The sequence below is a fragment of the Ailuropoda melanoleuca genome, chromosome 14 (genome assembly GCF_002007445.2).
Source record: "Ailuropoda melanoleuca isolate Jingjing chromosome 14, ASM200744v2, whole genome shotgun sequence".
NCBI classification, from domain to species: Eukaryota; Metazoa; Chordata; class Mammalia; order Carnivora; family Ursidae; genus Ailuropoda; species Ailuropoda melanoleuca.
The window spans coordinates 71,915,673-71,932,011 of NC_048231.1; the positions used below are offsets into that span (position 1 = coordinate 71,915,673).

The 16,339-nt window shown below is 40.5% G+C and overlaps 1 long non-coding RNA gene across 1 annotated transcript in view; it reads left to right on the forward strand.

Moving 5' to 3' along the window:
• The window catches only part of LOC117796081, a 45,733-nt gene extending 43,406 nt beyond the window's left edge, over nucleotides 1–2,327 (forward strand). The window contains exon 5 of the long non-coding RNA XR_004620432.1: nucleotides 436–2,327. This is a non-coding gene — a long non-coding RNA (uncharacterized LOC117796081). The remainder of the gene's footprint in view (nucleotides 1–435) is intronic.
• Nucleotides 2,328–16,339: the final 14,012 nt, after the last annotated feature.

Genomic DNA, 16,339 nt, shown 5'->3' on the forward strand with positions numbered 1-16,339 from the left:
AGTAATTATATTTTTTCCTTGAGTGTAGTTGACACTATCACATTTTTCTAAGTTTTGGTTCATTTTTATTTCCATTAGTGAATGCTTCATAGAAGCCAAGATAAGGAGTGTCAGTTAGCAAGGAGGAAAGCTGCTTCTCTTACTGAGCTTTTGAGAAATACAAGCAGATATTGTGTGCCATGTTTATAGTCTCATGTGCTTTGTTTTCTTAGATGTCTTTCCTCTTCCTTTATCTACCTGCCTTGCATGTTGCCATGATTATTTGGATGGTTATTTAAACATTTCTAGAATGCACATCTTAACTTAAAAATACTTAGGTTTATATATTTAGACTTTTATTCAAATTGGAATGAATGAATAGGTGGTATGTCTACTCAACTATACCTTTTGTTCTGCTGAGTCCTTATCATTTTCCTCTTTCTTGTTCTTCCTCAGATATTATCAACTTCCTTGCATTCCTCTTTATCATCAGCAAATACCCCGTAAAGTCCCCCATGTGCAAGCTTCGTGTCATGTGCATGGACTTCTATGCATATCAGGTTAGAGTCCTTACCTCCTGAGGAGCTCAGCATCAGATGGAGGGAAGGCTGAATCAACATGATGGTTTCTCCCCAAAATAAAGGAAAATGAAAAGCAAAAGTGAAACAACACACCTAGAATTATCTGTTATTCTTATCCACAATATAGGATGACAGACTGCCCATGCAGTGAAGGTTAGGCAGTGGTACAGGGTCATGCTGAGAGAGGATCGACTGGCAAATATCTCAGACAACGAAGGCAGAGCCCAGGACTCCATCCTAAGTGGTGCATTCAGACAAATAAAACAAGCAATTCTCTTGGAACAACAGAAACGGGGAGAGCTTTCCTGGATACTGTTTGGAATGAGTCTTTCAAAGCAAGAAAGTGAGGGTTAAACAATGGATTACTATAACCCAGGCTTCTTCCTGTGGCCAGATAGAGTAACAGGGACCAGATGTACATTTTCACCTGAAACAACCCACTGAAAAAAGGACAAAATTTATAAAACAATGGTTTCCAAGAACCTGTGATCCATGAAAGATGGGAAAAAATGAAGTAAGTCCTACTGTTTCCCACACTTACTGCCTTTAGAGAATTTTGGGTTCTGGAGCAGGAAGGGGTAACTCAGAGCCCAGTGGACACCCTGAACTAAGGAGATGGGTTGGGAATCTGAGGAAGTCTAGGTGGCTAGAGTTTGCAGGGCAGACAGACACAGAGAGGAGAGAGCTGCCCACAAAGACCAGCCTGGACATCTGCAGAGGCTGACTGTGAGGATTCAGCAGAACACGGATCAGCATGGGCCATGAGGAAACTGCTCCTGACTTGGGAAAGAACCACCCAGAAGGACTATAGGACAGCATACCTGGTGCTCAGACAGGAGCAGAATAGTGCCCGTTTCCACCAGCCAGACTGGACACCTCAACATGTATGATGCGTTAGTGGAGTGCTCAGAGGAGTCTTGCCTGGCAGTGAGGGGTAAGCAGCTTTGGAAGGAATGCCACTGTGGGCTTTCCTAATGATTGCTGAACGTTAGGCTCAAAAGGAGCAAGCTGTTTGAAGAGATTCCATAACTCAGATTTGCAGGAAGCTAGTTTTTGGTGAGACAAGTAGAAAAGAAGTCTGCAGCGTGGAAGGCCCTGCATGGCTTGCCTTGATTGCTGGTGAGAAATGGCTACAAATGGCTATGAGATCTCACATGCTTCACCCCACCAGCAGCCATGATGAGAATCCCTGCAAACTCCAGCCTACCACCAGCAGCTGAGCTGGAGAATTTCCACATTCAGAGATGAGTAGTAAACAGAAAAGCACAGAAAATCTATCTTTAAAAATAATCAAAGGCACAGGAAAAACAAAAATGGGATATTACTAGGGAAGGATACCTCAACAAGAGCACACATTTCAGAAGTTACCATAGATTAAATGGAAAATACGACTGAACAGATCACCAAGATGTTTTGGGGGTAGAATACAAATGCTTTTATCGAATAAAAATCCAAGGGAGAACAATGTGGAGGTGCCAGAGGTCCTGGAAGATAAAGCATGAGGCTAGAACGAGATAGGATCAGGAGTGCAACAGCTTACAAAAGAAAAGGAGGAGAAAAATAAAACCATCACAGAGAAGGGCACACTTACAGAACAAGGGAGAACAGACTGAAGAAAACAAACAAGCAAACCAACAAGCAAACCAATAAATGAACAACAGCCCTAAGAGATGCAGAGGTCAGGATCAAGAATAGGGAGCACAAAGAAATGGAATGAACAAAATTAAAAACAATGGAAATGGTGAATATGAAAGAGAAACAAGGGGGCTTGAGTACGTACAAGTAGGATCCATAAAGAAGAGGAATGAAATACTAGATTAGAAAACTATATTTAAATATTAAGAAGACTTTTCACAAATAAAGGAAGATTTGTATCGTTTTCAGTAGTTCCTTTACTTCTTTCAACACCCAACCCAAGGCTGTTCTTCTCCAGAAAGCCCCCACCCTCTGTCCTTTTTAAAAGATTTTACCCATTTGAGATACAGAGAGAGTGAGACAGAGTGAGAAAGTGAGCAAGAGAGAGCAAGGAAGAGAGCACGTGTACAAGAAGGGTTTGGGGAGGGGTAGAGGGAGAGGGAAAAGCAGACTCCCTGCTGAGCAGGGAGCCTGACATGGGGCTCAATCTCAGGACCCTGGGATCATGACCTGAGCCGAAGGCAGATGCTTAACTGACTGAGCCACCCAGGCACCCCAACAATTATGTTTTCAATGAAAAAATAATTAGTCTCAGTTTCCTCCTCAGTAAAATAACAAGCATGTACAAACATGGTCTCTAAACACTTTTTTCACCATAAAAATCTAAAAGCTACCTGCTTTCCTCCGCTTGGCAAGCATTTACGCTGTGTATTTTCAGTTGCAGCAACTCGGCAATGCCTGTTGTTTTTGTGGAAGCTGTGTTTGCCCCCAAATGTGCTGTTGACATGATCCGCGTAGATTCAGTGTCCATCCTACCTTGCACAACTTTCGAGAACAGCCAGACAAAAAGTCCAGAGGGCACACTGAAGGATTCTTACAGGAAGCTTATAGCCTGTCTCCTTTGGCTAATTTGCAAAAGCATTTTTTGATTTAAAACAGAAGGAGGGCGAATCCCTGGGAGAAAACTCACATCCACTAATGTTCCTTCTGGAGTGAGTTATGAAAGAAAGCCCCAGATGGATTAGAGACGAAGGTTAAACTTTGAGACACTAATTTATTGAAAAGGTAAAGATAAAAGAACAAAAGTGCCCTGAATGCTATGTCCATGTGTCCTTTTTGCCCCATGCTCCATGCATTCCAGTAATTTAAGGATCTCTAAAAGGAATATGTGTTTCTCTAGAGGTGATTTCACGCAGATCCTTAAAGATAATCTTCTTTGGAAACAATTGAAATGATCATTCTAATTGGATTCTCCAATTAGACAAAAATGGACAAATTTTAAAGAAGATATTTCAGTTTGAAAACAGCAAGCCTAGCAGAGCTGTTTGGGGGCAATGGTATCAAAACCTACAGTGGTATTCTGGAAAAATATTTTTTGTACAGTGAATTCAGTGATGTTTTATACCATATTACATCAATGTGAAGTTATCCGTTATTTTCACATTTCTGAAATCATTCTATAACCAACAAAGTCTTACAATTACTGTGGGTCAGGTGAGAGTTAGGTCCAGCTGTCACTGAACACCCATACATGGACCTGGTTATTATTTCTGGTGGTATAGCCTGACAGCCATAACTTTGTAATATTTCAGTCAATACACCTTATAAGGCCCATTTGAGAAAAGGATATGCATACTGATTCTTTTCTGAAAAGCTTCTGTTGACACCATCTGGTAAGACTGAAAAAAGCACCTTCATATAAACTTGCACAATCAGGGGCAGTGGGTTGGAAGACATTCTGGGCACAATAATGGTGTGCTTTTAAGAAATGCTGCATCACCAACATGCTCAAGGAAGAGGACAGGGAGGATAATAAATGTAAATCTTTATATATTTCTAAATATCACTACTTTAATATCTGTCTTTGTTTTTCTTCTTTTCTCCCTAAATTCCAGGTAATAATCATGCATCCACACAGCTGTCATTTCGTAGTGTTGTCTGAGTGGCTGATGAAGAGGCGGTGATTAAGTGAACTTTGGAGAGCACATTTAAAAAAAAAATCTTTATGGTTTCTTCAAAAAGTGCTTCTTTAAAAATGAGGTGTAGTAGATAAATACATTAATGGCTCCACTTAATGGTTTCTGTATCTATACCCTTTGCAATGTGACTACATCAGGAATTGGGAACCCATGTCTCCATCCTTTGAAGCTGGGCTGGGCTTGTGATTGACTTTGACCAAAGAAATAAGGTGGCAGGTGGTGATGTACCACTTCTGAGACTAGGCCTGCAGAGGCCTTACACACTTATGCCCTCTCAGAATAGGCGGGCCTGGAATAGCCTGATGCAGTATGACAGACCACGTGGAAAAGAGGCCAGTTGTCCTATCAGAGGCATCCTAGACTACCCCATAGCCAGCCAACCTTCAAGCATGTGAGACAACTCAGCCAAGACCAGCAGACTAGCTTACCTTACGTATAGCTAACTGAAGACTTATGATTTAGCCCAGCCAAGAACAGAATTGCCCGACTGACCTACAGACTCATAAGCTGTTAAAAACGCTTATTGTTTTAAGCCACTGAGATATGTGGTGATTTGTTACACAGCAATAGCTCACTGATACATGAGGGGCAGCATATGTTTCTCACATAAAATCAGGTCACTGTGAAGTTCACATCAAGATGCTTTTTCTGAAGGTGTTTTGAAGCTTTTGAATCCCACATATCCATCTATTTCTGCATTTCCCAGGAGTGGAAGCACTGAAATTCTGTAAGACAGGCTGCTCTTGAGATATTTTCAACTTAGCTGGAATCAGGATTTGCCAGAAATGTCGTGAGACAGCTTGTTTAAGTGAGATTTCCTGCTCAGTTTCTTTTTTTAAAAGAGAGAGGGAAAAAGAAAGAAAAAAATAATGATTTTTGGATGGAGTTCATCTGTTCTGGACACATTTTGACATGTAGTGGAGGGGAACCAATATATAAGGATCTTTGAGTTCTTTAGAAACTTTGGCAAAGTCCTAAACCACCTGGGAATTCATAAGATTGAATGTTTGAAGTGCGATTTTAAATTAATAACACTGACATCACAAATTGCTCGCACAAATCAGTCCCTCACTACTCAAAAATGTTCTGTTTACAGATTGCTCTGTCTTCCTATGGCTTTTTTTTATTTAGGCTGGATATGTTCTTTTACTATCTTGCTTGTAAATTACTGGAAGATTGTCTTCATTTCTTTTTAGGCTTCACACTGAAAGGTGAGTTTTAGATACCTTAGTGTTGCTTAATATTTTACATTTCAATTTTTCAGTTCAAACCAGGGAACCAGAGAAGGGTATGAATAAAACTTAAGCTATAGGTGAACATTTAGAAAAAAGAAAGAGCAAAGGATGAATATGTATGAAACTTATTTAAAATGCCATATTTATGAGGAGAGGAAAAATATTGGAGCCTCGCTTTCCCTTTACATATTTTCAAAACACCACATGGGATTGAGTGGGACCAAGTGAAAAGTATAAAATTTGTTGAGTGTGGCGGGTGTTTTAGTGTGGCAGTGCAGTAAAAAGTTGGCAGTGTGAATCATCTGGGGCTGTGGATAGGAAGATACACAGAGGCCTTGGGATTAAGGAAAGACATGAGTTCTCTAGTGCCTGATTTTCAGTGGGACGCTCAACAGGATGCTTGTCCTCTTTCTATGTTAATTTGTTTCACTCTAGAGGCCAAGAGTTACTCCTCCATGGGCCAGAGCATGGGCTTGCAGCATCCTTATTTCCTCCGAGCCTGCTCTGTACCTGTACCAAATCTAAGGAGTGGTGACAGCAAGGCCACGTTGTTGCAGTAGACCATGAAAGGGAAGAAAGGGCCAAAGGAAACAGTTAACTCAAGGCATTTTAATTCAGTTGGCAATTATTTTGCCCATTCTGTGATCAGGCCTGTGTTAGGCTTAGAAAATAAGGGATCAGGGGCTGCACTCTCCCACCCAGTGATTCCACATATTGGGGCCTAAGCCATAAAAAATCACACAAGCCTGGGAGACATGGACAGGGTTGTTAGTTTTCATGAAGAAGGTTCTGGTTAAATATGGTAAGGATAGCTGTTCTTTGAGAGTACAGGCAGCAGTAAGTATGAATAATGTAGATCCATGTACTAACATAGAGAAGTCTCTAATACATATAATTGAGTTTTTAAAAAAGCTTCAAGTTATGATCTACAATGTAATACCACTTGGTATCATTATAAAGCACCTACACAAAACTATACATCTCTACCTTGTAAGTATAAAATTTAGACGAAAGGATTGGGGTGGCATGTGCAAAATACTTACCTCTGTGAAAGGATGGAGGCTGGTCAAGGAGTATTTTCCTATCTCATTACTATAACACATTTTTGCACTAACTGAATTAAATAAACAAATTAAAAATAATTGAAGTAAGTGAATTATGGGCGTAAATAAACATTCCCCTCTCCTCACCATACACATAAAAACAAAGGCAGTCACCTTCACGTTCCTTCTTTTCTCTTTGTAAAAATAAGACTCACAGATGTACTTCATGTTTTAATGAAATAGGCTCTTTTCTTGATTTCCATAAAATTTTTCTTTTGAGGTGCCCCCCCTCCCCTTTCCTAATCTCTCTTCTTCCTTTTCAATTCTGGTATTATGTATGTTCTCCAAGGTCTGTCCTTAGCCTCCTTTTAGAAGGCTCTCCCTTTTCCTGGGAACTTTTACCCACTTCCACAGAATCAAAGATAACCTCTAACAGAGTGACTTTCTTAAATCATTGTTTCCAGCTTTGCTTTTCCTACTTTATTAAGCACCCCCCACTTTGCATTTTCTACTGTCATTTTTATTTTTATTTTTTTCACCATTTTAAATATATATTATATGATAAAATGATAAAATTTTGTATGTATTTGGCTAAACACATTTTTAAAAGTTTTAAATTTTAATTCCAGTCAATTATCATAGAGTGTTATATCAGTTTCAGGTGTACAATACAGTAATTTAACACTTCCATATATCACCCTGTCCTAAAACCCACAGCTGATATCATCCTCAGTGGGGAAAACTGAAAACTTTTCCTCTGTGGGCAGGAGCCAGAGAGGGATGGCCACTCTCAGCACTGTTCTTTAGCATAGTACTGGAAGTCCTAGCCACAGCAATCACAGAACAAGAAATAAAAGGCATCCAAATTGGCAAAGAAGAAATAAAACTTTCAGTATTTGCAGATGACATGATACTCTATACAGAAAACTCGAAAGACTCCCCACAAAACTGCTGGAACTGAAACACGAATTCAGTGAAGTCGCAGGATACAAAATCAATGTACAGAAATCTACCACCACTTTTAGCTCAGTTTTTTTTAAACCTAAATTCATCTCTCTTCATATCCCCAGTGGGTTTTTCATCCACCATCCTAATTTCAACTAAAGACTCAGAAGCCTGGTTTACTCGGTAATTCCCCTTTCCCATCTTCCTCACCACTCACAGTGTTCCATCCAGTCTTCCTTCCCAATGTCCTTTGTATTTATGGTTTCATCTCCATCCGTACATTTCCTTCTTGGATTCTCTCAACCAAAAGCACAAACAAATGTTAAGTGGAAACTTAAGCCACTTCTTTCAGCAACTGATGGCCTCCAAATGTTTATTTATCTCCCTGTTCAGGCTGATCTATACTGGTTATTTTGGTCTTAATTGCATGGTTACCACTTCCTCACTCTCAATTATGAATCAATCACTAAGATTTTACCAAGTATCAGTTCACAATTGGCCATGGGAGATATTATAAACATAGAAGACATGGGCTCTTCTTTTGAGGAACTAATTGATAAAATAAATCACCTGTACATAAAAGGAGCAGGTTGAAACAAATTTCACAGTGGTATAGAATACATACAAAATGCAGTGGAAACAAAATCCATGAAGCTTCTCTCCTCTCTTCTTTACTTCCACAAACATTACTTAAGTACCTACCACGTGCCAGACACTAACCTGGGACTAAGGATATGGCATAATTAAGTCAGATAATTCCTTGCCCTTGTGGGACTTCTACTCAAGTGCAGGGAAATAGATACCTAAAAGGTAAGTGGATAATTAAGGTGGTTTCCAAGAGTAATAAATGCTATCAGAAAAAACATAATACAAGGTGATATGTCAAAAAGGACCTGGGGATGAAATTTAGCTAGAAAGGTCAGGGAAGCCCTCCCTGAGGAGCCAATATTTGAGTTGACACCTGAAGGTTGGATGGAGCCAGTTATAGGGAAATCTAGATATAGAAAGTCAAAGGCTGGGCTGGACTTACACTACGAGCAAAGGTGCAAGATGACCATGAGACTGATGTGCTTGAGGAACTGCCCGATGAAATAGGTACTCAGGAATGATGAGAAATAAGCTGGGTTGTACTGAATACCATAGGCCACAAATCCGTTGACAGTTGAGAATTTAGGACAGAACCTGTTTGGAGGGAGTAAAGTACTCTTAGAGGGAAATTTCATAAATGACCTCTCTGTGACCCTAGCAAAGCCCTTCCTGACCATGCAGACTGTGAAAAGGCCCTCCAGTACCCTCCATATTCTATGGTGTAGCATTTAAGTCAGATGGATAAACAGGGAAAAGAAGAAGGAATTTTCCAGGGAAGGGAAAAACTAAGTGAATCAACATTTTCCTAATCGGTTTCCAGAGGCATTTGTCTATGAGAGAATGAGATGTTTGATATTCTGGTTGAGTAAGTTCTTGATTCCAGGTCATCAATTATGATAATAAAACAAATCAAAAAGTTTCCAGCAAACAGAAATTCTTCATTTCCTGGCTCCTACTCAAGTTTATTGATTGGACTATTGGGTAAGACAATAAATTTCATCTAGAAATGTTAGAAAAGCTTTTGGCTGGGCCCTTTGCTCTTTGCAATCTCAAAAATGGTTTGAGGTGCCTGTAACAATTTGGATTATTCATCCCTCTCTCCTCTGCCCATAGACAGAGACAGGTGCTTTATGGATAAAACTGTCTTCACTCCTGTCATGGGAGGAATGGCTAACCATATACATTACATATTGAATTAAAGGTACCTACAATCTTCATTTTCTTCCAAAATATTCCTTCCACTTGTCTTCTAAAATGCCCAAATTGCTAATCATTAGAGTTATAAAATATGAGTTTCTTCTTAAATAAATATATGTTCCCAGGGGAGGAGGGGGGGTATGGTTTGTGTGATTTATCTTTATAAATAAGTTCATGTTAATATTCATATCTATATACACAAGGGGGGATTGTACAAAGTGGTGAAAATTACATAACATTTGGAGTCCAAAGACCTAAGTTCAAGGCCCACCTTTTCCTCTCAAGAGCTGTGTGATTTGGCAAATCACTTAATTTCTATAAACCATGGTTTCCACCTCTGTTAAACCTAAACTTCATCTGAAGTTTAAATGAGTATGTGTTATTGTTTTGTAAACGTTAAAGCATCAAATAAATATAAGCGATTGTAAATAATATTAATAGATTTGTTTTTAAGATTGATTTTATCATCATTTTGGAAGGCACTGGAATTCTGAGAGTATTTTAAGCAGGAAAATCCTGTGGCCTTTGGATGAATTTGAAATCTAATGAAAATAATAACATTTAGTGCTTACTTACTCTGTGTTCGAAACAATGCTAAGTACCTTACATATATTCTCATTTCATCCTCACAACAACCCAGAGAGGTAGTCACACCCAAAATACAATGAGAGATCAGTTATCTAAGTTAATTTCCTTCCTTAAGGCCACATATTAGTAGTGAGTAGATGTCTTCAGAGCTCAAGGGCTTAGGAATCCAGGAGCCCTGACTTGCCCTCACCACAGCGTACCAATGCTGGGTTTTAGAAAGAAGCCAGGGTTGCAAAATTTGAGAAATTACAACTCAAGAAAGCAAGTATTGAAGGTAATGGGAGGTAGAAAAAGAGTGCTGACTTAAAGGGAAAATTGGAAAATATGCTCATGTTCTTCCCAGTTTTGCTTCCAGGTATCACTTTTTACATACACACATTTTTTTTCAGTTATAATATCCTTCCTGTATTGTGTAATTGGTACCAAGATGAAATGAGACCTCCAAATCTCCATTTTTTCCAACATAATACCCTACTAGACTCCATTCCATGACTTGTACCCAAAGGAAGAACATCATGATCTTTGTCACCTTTCTTACCCCTACCTCTCACACGATTACATGATTTTATCCTCAAGCCACTTGCATTGAACTCTAACCCTTTAACCTTCTACTTACAAGATAGTAATTTTTCCAAGAGCCAGAAATGGTCTTTTTCTAAAATTTCATTTTAGGTACTAGAGCAAGAGTAGGAATATAGTAACTAATTGATAAATACTCATAGATGGATTCTATTAAAGGGATTGGAACTGAGAGCAACCATAAATTATAATCTTCTTATACCAAATATTTAATTTATTTGGCACATTGGCTGAATTCTTTTCAACAATTCTATCTGAGGATTTTATACATTGTTGAATGGCATGGGGAAACAAGGTGAGAACATGTTTCTCAGATACCCAAGATATGGATAGTCTTAGACATGCTGAGTGGTCTATTCATACTTGGATGACAGAGTGGAGACCACCTCCAATAAAAGGGACCTGAACAGGAACCCCCTTAAAAGGGCCTTCTCCTTTTATTTTTTTTTTTAAAGATTTTATATATTTATTTGACAGAGAGAGAGAGACAGCCAGCGAGAGAGGGAACACAGCAGGGGAGTGGGAGAGGAAGAAGCAGGCTTCAAGCAGAGGAGCCCGATGTGGGGCTCAATCCCAGGACTCTGGGATCACACCCTGAGCCGAAGGCAGACGCTTAATGACTGAGCTACCCAGGCGCCCCTACCTCCTCCTTGAACTCTAAATGTTGATATCTCTCCTTGAAATCCCTCTTCGATACCTTTAACTGAAACAAGTTTTCATTAACTGAAATTCAATCCAGCTTTGGCTCTGTCTCCTCCCTCTGAAATCTGAAAGAATGTCCCATTTTTCCCACTAATTAGAATACCTCCTTGTGGAGCCTGATTCTTTGAATATGAGAATCCTACTACCTAACTGATTGGACTGTAAATTCTTGGGGGAATAGAGATCATGTCCTCTTTGAGTCACCTCTCCAGAAAGGTTTCCAAGTCCTGCATAACATCGCTGAATTCCAGATTCCTTTAGGAAGGAAGCCTGTTCTTAATACCCCTACCCAAAGACATACACCTTCCTTATTTAAATCCCTCTTATATTTTTAACTGGTACTATTTGCTTCATGGTCTTAATTATTTGATGTGACTGTATATTTCAAATAATGATTTCAAATCCTTTAAGATAAAGGCCATAAATTCACTTTCTATGCATTTCTTGCAGTGCCTAGCCATGGTTTGGGGGGAAAGTGTTCATTTCTCTGTAAAGTATGATGAATGAATTGCATGAATACATGCATGAATGAATGAATTTCTCTTGTTGTGACTGATTGGTAGCATGGCGTTTATAATTTCTTCCCTGGCATTTTAGTTGGCTTAGTGAATTTTATTGGATAATTACTGTACAAATGATTTCTATATCTCTCAGCCACCATTAAATAAATTAGAGAGCAGAATGACTGTCTGTTTGCAAAAATACCTTTCCTTTTTGCAGGAAAACCCAGCCTCTTACTTTCTTCCACCAGTGCTTGAGAATCTGCCCTCTCTCACTAGTAAAAATGATTGAAAAGCACCTTGAAAATATAAAGTGCCATATAAATGCTAACTGAGGCAATAATAAAACAGTAATAATAACTGTTTGCTGATAAACGTCACTTTCAAACCCAGGGGAGACATTTCGCTGGGGGAAACAGAATGGGTCCTGTGCTTGTCCCTGGGCCATGCCTTGCTCTGAATTACACAGTCTCTCGCCATTTGGACACTGTCATTTGCAATGGTCATGAAATAGTACTGGTATGTAAAATTATTGTCATCACCCACATCGTAGAAAGCAATGTGTAGCCAAGTAATCCATTCCCTGACAATCGTCAGGGTTACCTCACTCAAGCAGATCATTTAGAAAATAAATGGGCTCGGGAGGGAGTGCTCGAGGACTGCTCAGCTCTTGCTGGCCACAGACCAGCCCCAGATGTAGCTGCAGCATCCACTCTGGTTTTGCTCAGCCCTGAGCTGAGTTGTATCAAAGAACTGACTCAGTGTAGATCCAGAGGAGTTATCAGCCAATATGGTGGGATTTGAGAGGATTTGGGGGAGTCTCTTGTCATGGACTTCCTCTGTGTGTCTGTACCATTTTCTCTGATGAGAAATATGAAAGCAGGGACACAGAGGATGGGAGTCAGGGCAGAGTTTAAAGGGAGATTGTCATAAGAAAGGACTCTGAGTAACAAACTGAGGGCTTCAGAGAGGAAGGGGGTGGGGGAATGGGATAGGCTGGTGATGGGTAGTAAGGAGGGCACATATTGCATGGTGCACTGGGTGTTACACGCAACTAATGAATCATTGAACTTTACATCAAAAACCAGGGATGTACTGTACGGTGACTAACATAATATAATAAAAAAATTATTAAAAAAAAAACTAAAGGAATCCAGAGCATAAAATGCAGACCTAAGAGTACATACCCATGGGAGATGAAGAGGGTGTTCGAAGCAGTCACTTCCAGAGCCCTGAAAGTGAGAGAGGAGGTGAGGGGCCTTCTGACACACTGGACTTTAGCAACAGAAGGACAGAAAGGATATGTGAGGAAGGGAGGTCCAGGTATGATGAAGCCAGTGTTGTCCATACTGATTGTGTGGACGATGACCTTCCCATAAATGTTTACAATCAGACAAATCATTATCATTCTCCTGTGTGTGCCCTTCTTCCTCTGCGCAGGCCCTATGGTACTGCTGGGTCCTCTTCTCTTTTCTCTGCAGAGTCCGGTTGAATCTGTCCTTTCCTCTCTGTCTCCACGACTACCCCTGCAATTCACCTAGATGGCCCACATGCAACTCACTCTGTCTTCCCAAAAGGACTCAATAGCTTCAACTTTTCAGAACTAGTTCTATTGCCTTCCTATAGTGACTCGTATTACCAGTCCCTGTCACTTTATCAGAATCTAGTTGTTATTCTTAATTCCTTCCCCCTTTCCCTGCTTCCTGCTTCCCATATTCTGTCAGTGAACAAGACCTCTGATTTATCTTCTGTTCATCCCTTCCTCTCCATTCTCGGTGTTACTCCAAGAGATGAACACATTGAGGTAAAAGAACAGGAAATTTTCTGAGGTGACTTTACCTCCAGGTTTACAGGCTGGGGAGAGGGATTGCTGTGAAGTTGGAGTCTTCTTCTTGCACTGAGGATGGGTTTCAGAAAGAAGCTGAGTGTAAGTGAAGTATCTTTTAGAGAATAAGGATAGAAAACAGGCTTTCATTTATTATCATATATACCTTTCAGGCCAAAGACCAAAGATCTGAGGATTTTTAATATATGATAACATTTAAGGTTTTCAGTTGTTGATGGTTTTGATATCTCCCTATCTATTCTCCTGAAGTATTAGCAATATGGTCTTCATAAGGAAAGGGCCTGAGTGCTTATCTTCAGTGGTAGTAAGGAAGTGAGCTGCTGGTTGTAATGTGGAAAATACATCCCAGTCTTGGGGGGAAGAACCCTAAAGGATACAGTAAGTTGTGGCAGCTACCAAGTATAGAGAAGACTAGAAGCAGCCTGTATTTCTTTTTTTTTTTTTTTAAGATTTTATTTATTTATGTGACAGAGAGACAGCTAGCGAGAGAGGGAACACAGCAGGGGGAGTGGGAGAGGAAGAAGCAGAGGCGCCCCGCAGCCTCCCGATGTGGGACTCGATCCAGGAACACAGGGATCACGCCCTGAGCTGAAGGCAGACGCTTAACGACTGCGCTACCCAGGCGCCCCGCAGCCTGTATTTCTGCCTTCCCCACTCTCCTGTCCCCAGCAAGAAGCACATAGAGGAGGGCCAAGGCCCATGGGGTTCTTATATACCAGGTATTTTATATATGCTATCTCTAGTGTGCATAAACTCTTCATTTATTTTTTTTTAAAGATTTTATTTATTTATTCGACAGAGATAGAGACAGCCAGCGAGAGAGGGAACACAAGCAGGGGGAGTGGGAGAGGAAGAAGCAGGCTCATAGCGGAAGAGCCTGATGTGGGGCTCGATCCCATAACGCCGGGATCACGCCCTGAGCCGAAGGCAGACGCTTAACCGCTGTGCCACCCAGGCTCCCCTAAACTCTTCATTTAGACATACTTATGTCCTTGTTACAGACAAGGAAACTGAGGATCAGTGGTAGAGTGGACACCTATTATTTTTCCATGGCCAATGCTCCCTCTCCCATCTCTGTTCCTTCTCTATTCCTCATCTGGTGAGGCTATCAATCACCTAGCTCTGCTTCTCCTGTGCCAAGTCTAGACATGTGATCCAGAATGATCAATCAAAATGCTGAATTCCTCTGCTGAGGGGTCCAGAATGGTTTTGTGACCCAGATGACCAAAGTCCTTTTCTCAGGGATTGATGGAGAAACTTTGAAACAGATTTCTCTCCTTCTGATGAGCTGGCAGGGCCACGTAGGCCCAGAATCCTTGCTGCCATGGGGAATGAACCTGTTAAGATTAGAGCTAGGAAAAGAAGAGAGCTGAGAGATAGGATGGACATTATGACAGAGATGAAGGCAGTTGTGAAGCTCCTAACAGGATTCTTGCAGGTCTTTACACAAACATCACCTTCTCAGACCACCGGGTAAAAAAATAGCCACTCCGATCATTCCCAATCTTATGATATTCTTCTCTATAGCACTTATCACCAGCTGTCATGTTATGTGGTTTGTTTGTTGCTGTGTCCTCAGCACCTCAGACAACTCTTGACCCAAAGTAGGCCCTTCGCTAAAATTTACGTCATGAATAGATAAATGAGTCATTTGAACTAATGGATCTAGCTCTGACTAAACTAGTCTCCAGCCCTTGGACTCCCCAGTCACACAAGACAATATAGTCCCTTTTCTACACAAGCAAGCTTGACTTGAATTTTCTTCGCTTGGAAGTAAGAGACCTGACTAATAAGAAGGTGCAGTACTACATCGCAGTCCCACCACTGGTACATGGTAGAACCAGAGGTGAACTCAGGTCTCAAGACCCTGAACCACTGCTTTTCTAGATGCCAGTGTCCTGCTGAGGCATGATCCATTTACTCCCTGACATTTCAGCCTGAGGGACTTCGAGAGATAATTTTCTCCCAGCAGCTGACACATTGGGCAGCTGGGGAAGGAAAGGCTCAAAAGGTGCAAGTAGGAGCCTGAAAATAACTATGCCTTGGAAAGGGTCAAGATGTGATGATTTCATATGATTTCTTTTTTCAAATTGGCCTAATTAATTCACTCTTTCACCAGGACCAATTACCTTGATAAAGACATTTTATGATTTATTTAGATTTTTCTAGCTTTAGCAGAGGCTACGTCTGGGAAAAACAAAAACAAAAAGCAAAAAATCCAAAAAATCCACAGATCCTGGGACCAGGCAGGTCTATGATGACCATGTGAAAACTTTATAGAACTTTCATGGGGGTGGGGGAGGATGCAGGCCTGGGCTACCCTTGCTGAGGCTGGGGTTATATGGTAATAGATGGATTATTCCATACACCTTTGAAATAAAATATATGACTAAACTAAATTTTAGTTATGGATATTGATTTTATTGACTAAAACCTCCTCCTTCCTTACAAACTCCTTGGTTTGTCTAACAGAAATGTTACCATTTGACCAGGGTAAACAGGAATGAGTCCTAGAGGTCCATGTACTGAATGAGCAAAGAAGGCTGCAGACTTTTTTCCTGAGAAGGGGTGCGCTGAATTAAGACATCATTAGAGTTTGTCTTTTGTGTCCCCAGGATTACTCCCCATTCAGTTTCTCTTCCCTCAGGCTCCTTGTTCCCCTCTCAGCACCTGCTCTCAGATCTTTCATTTATAACAAGCTATAAATGACCAAAATCATCTAAACCACAGCTCTTCCAAGGGAGATTTACACTTTGATCACAAAGAAGAACTCCATTTAAGCTAAAACTATGCATTTCAGTGGGAGAACTGCATGCACAGTGACCAGCTGGGCAGTACTGGGAGTCCCTGGAGTGTTCATATTATCCTTGAAGCCTTCTTATGCAAGCAGATGTCAATCAACTCATTGTACCAGACATGGAAGTTTGGGTATTTCTCAATTC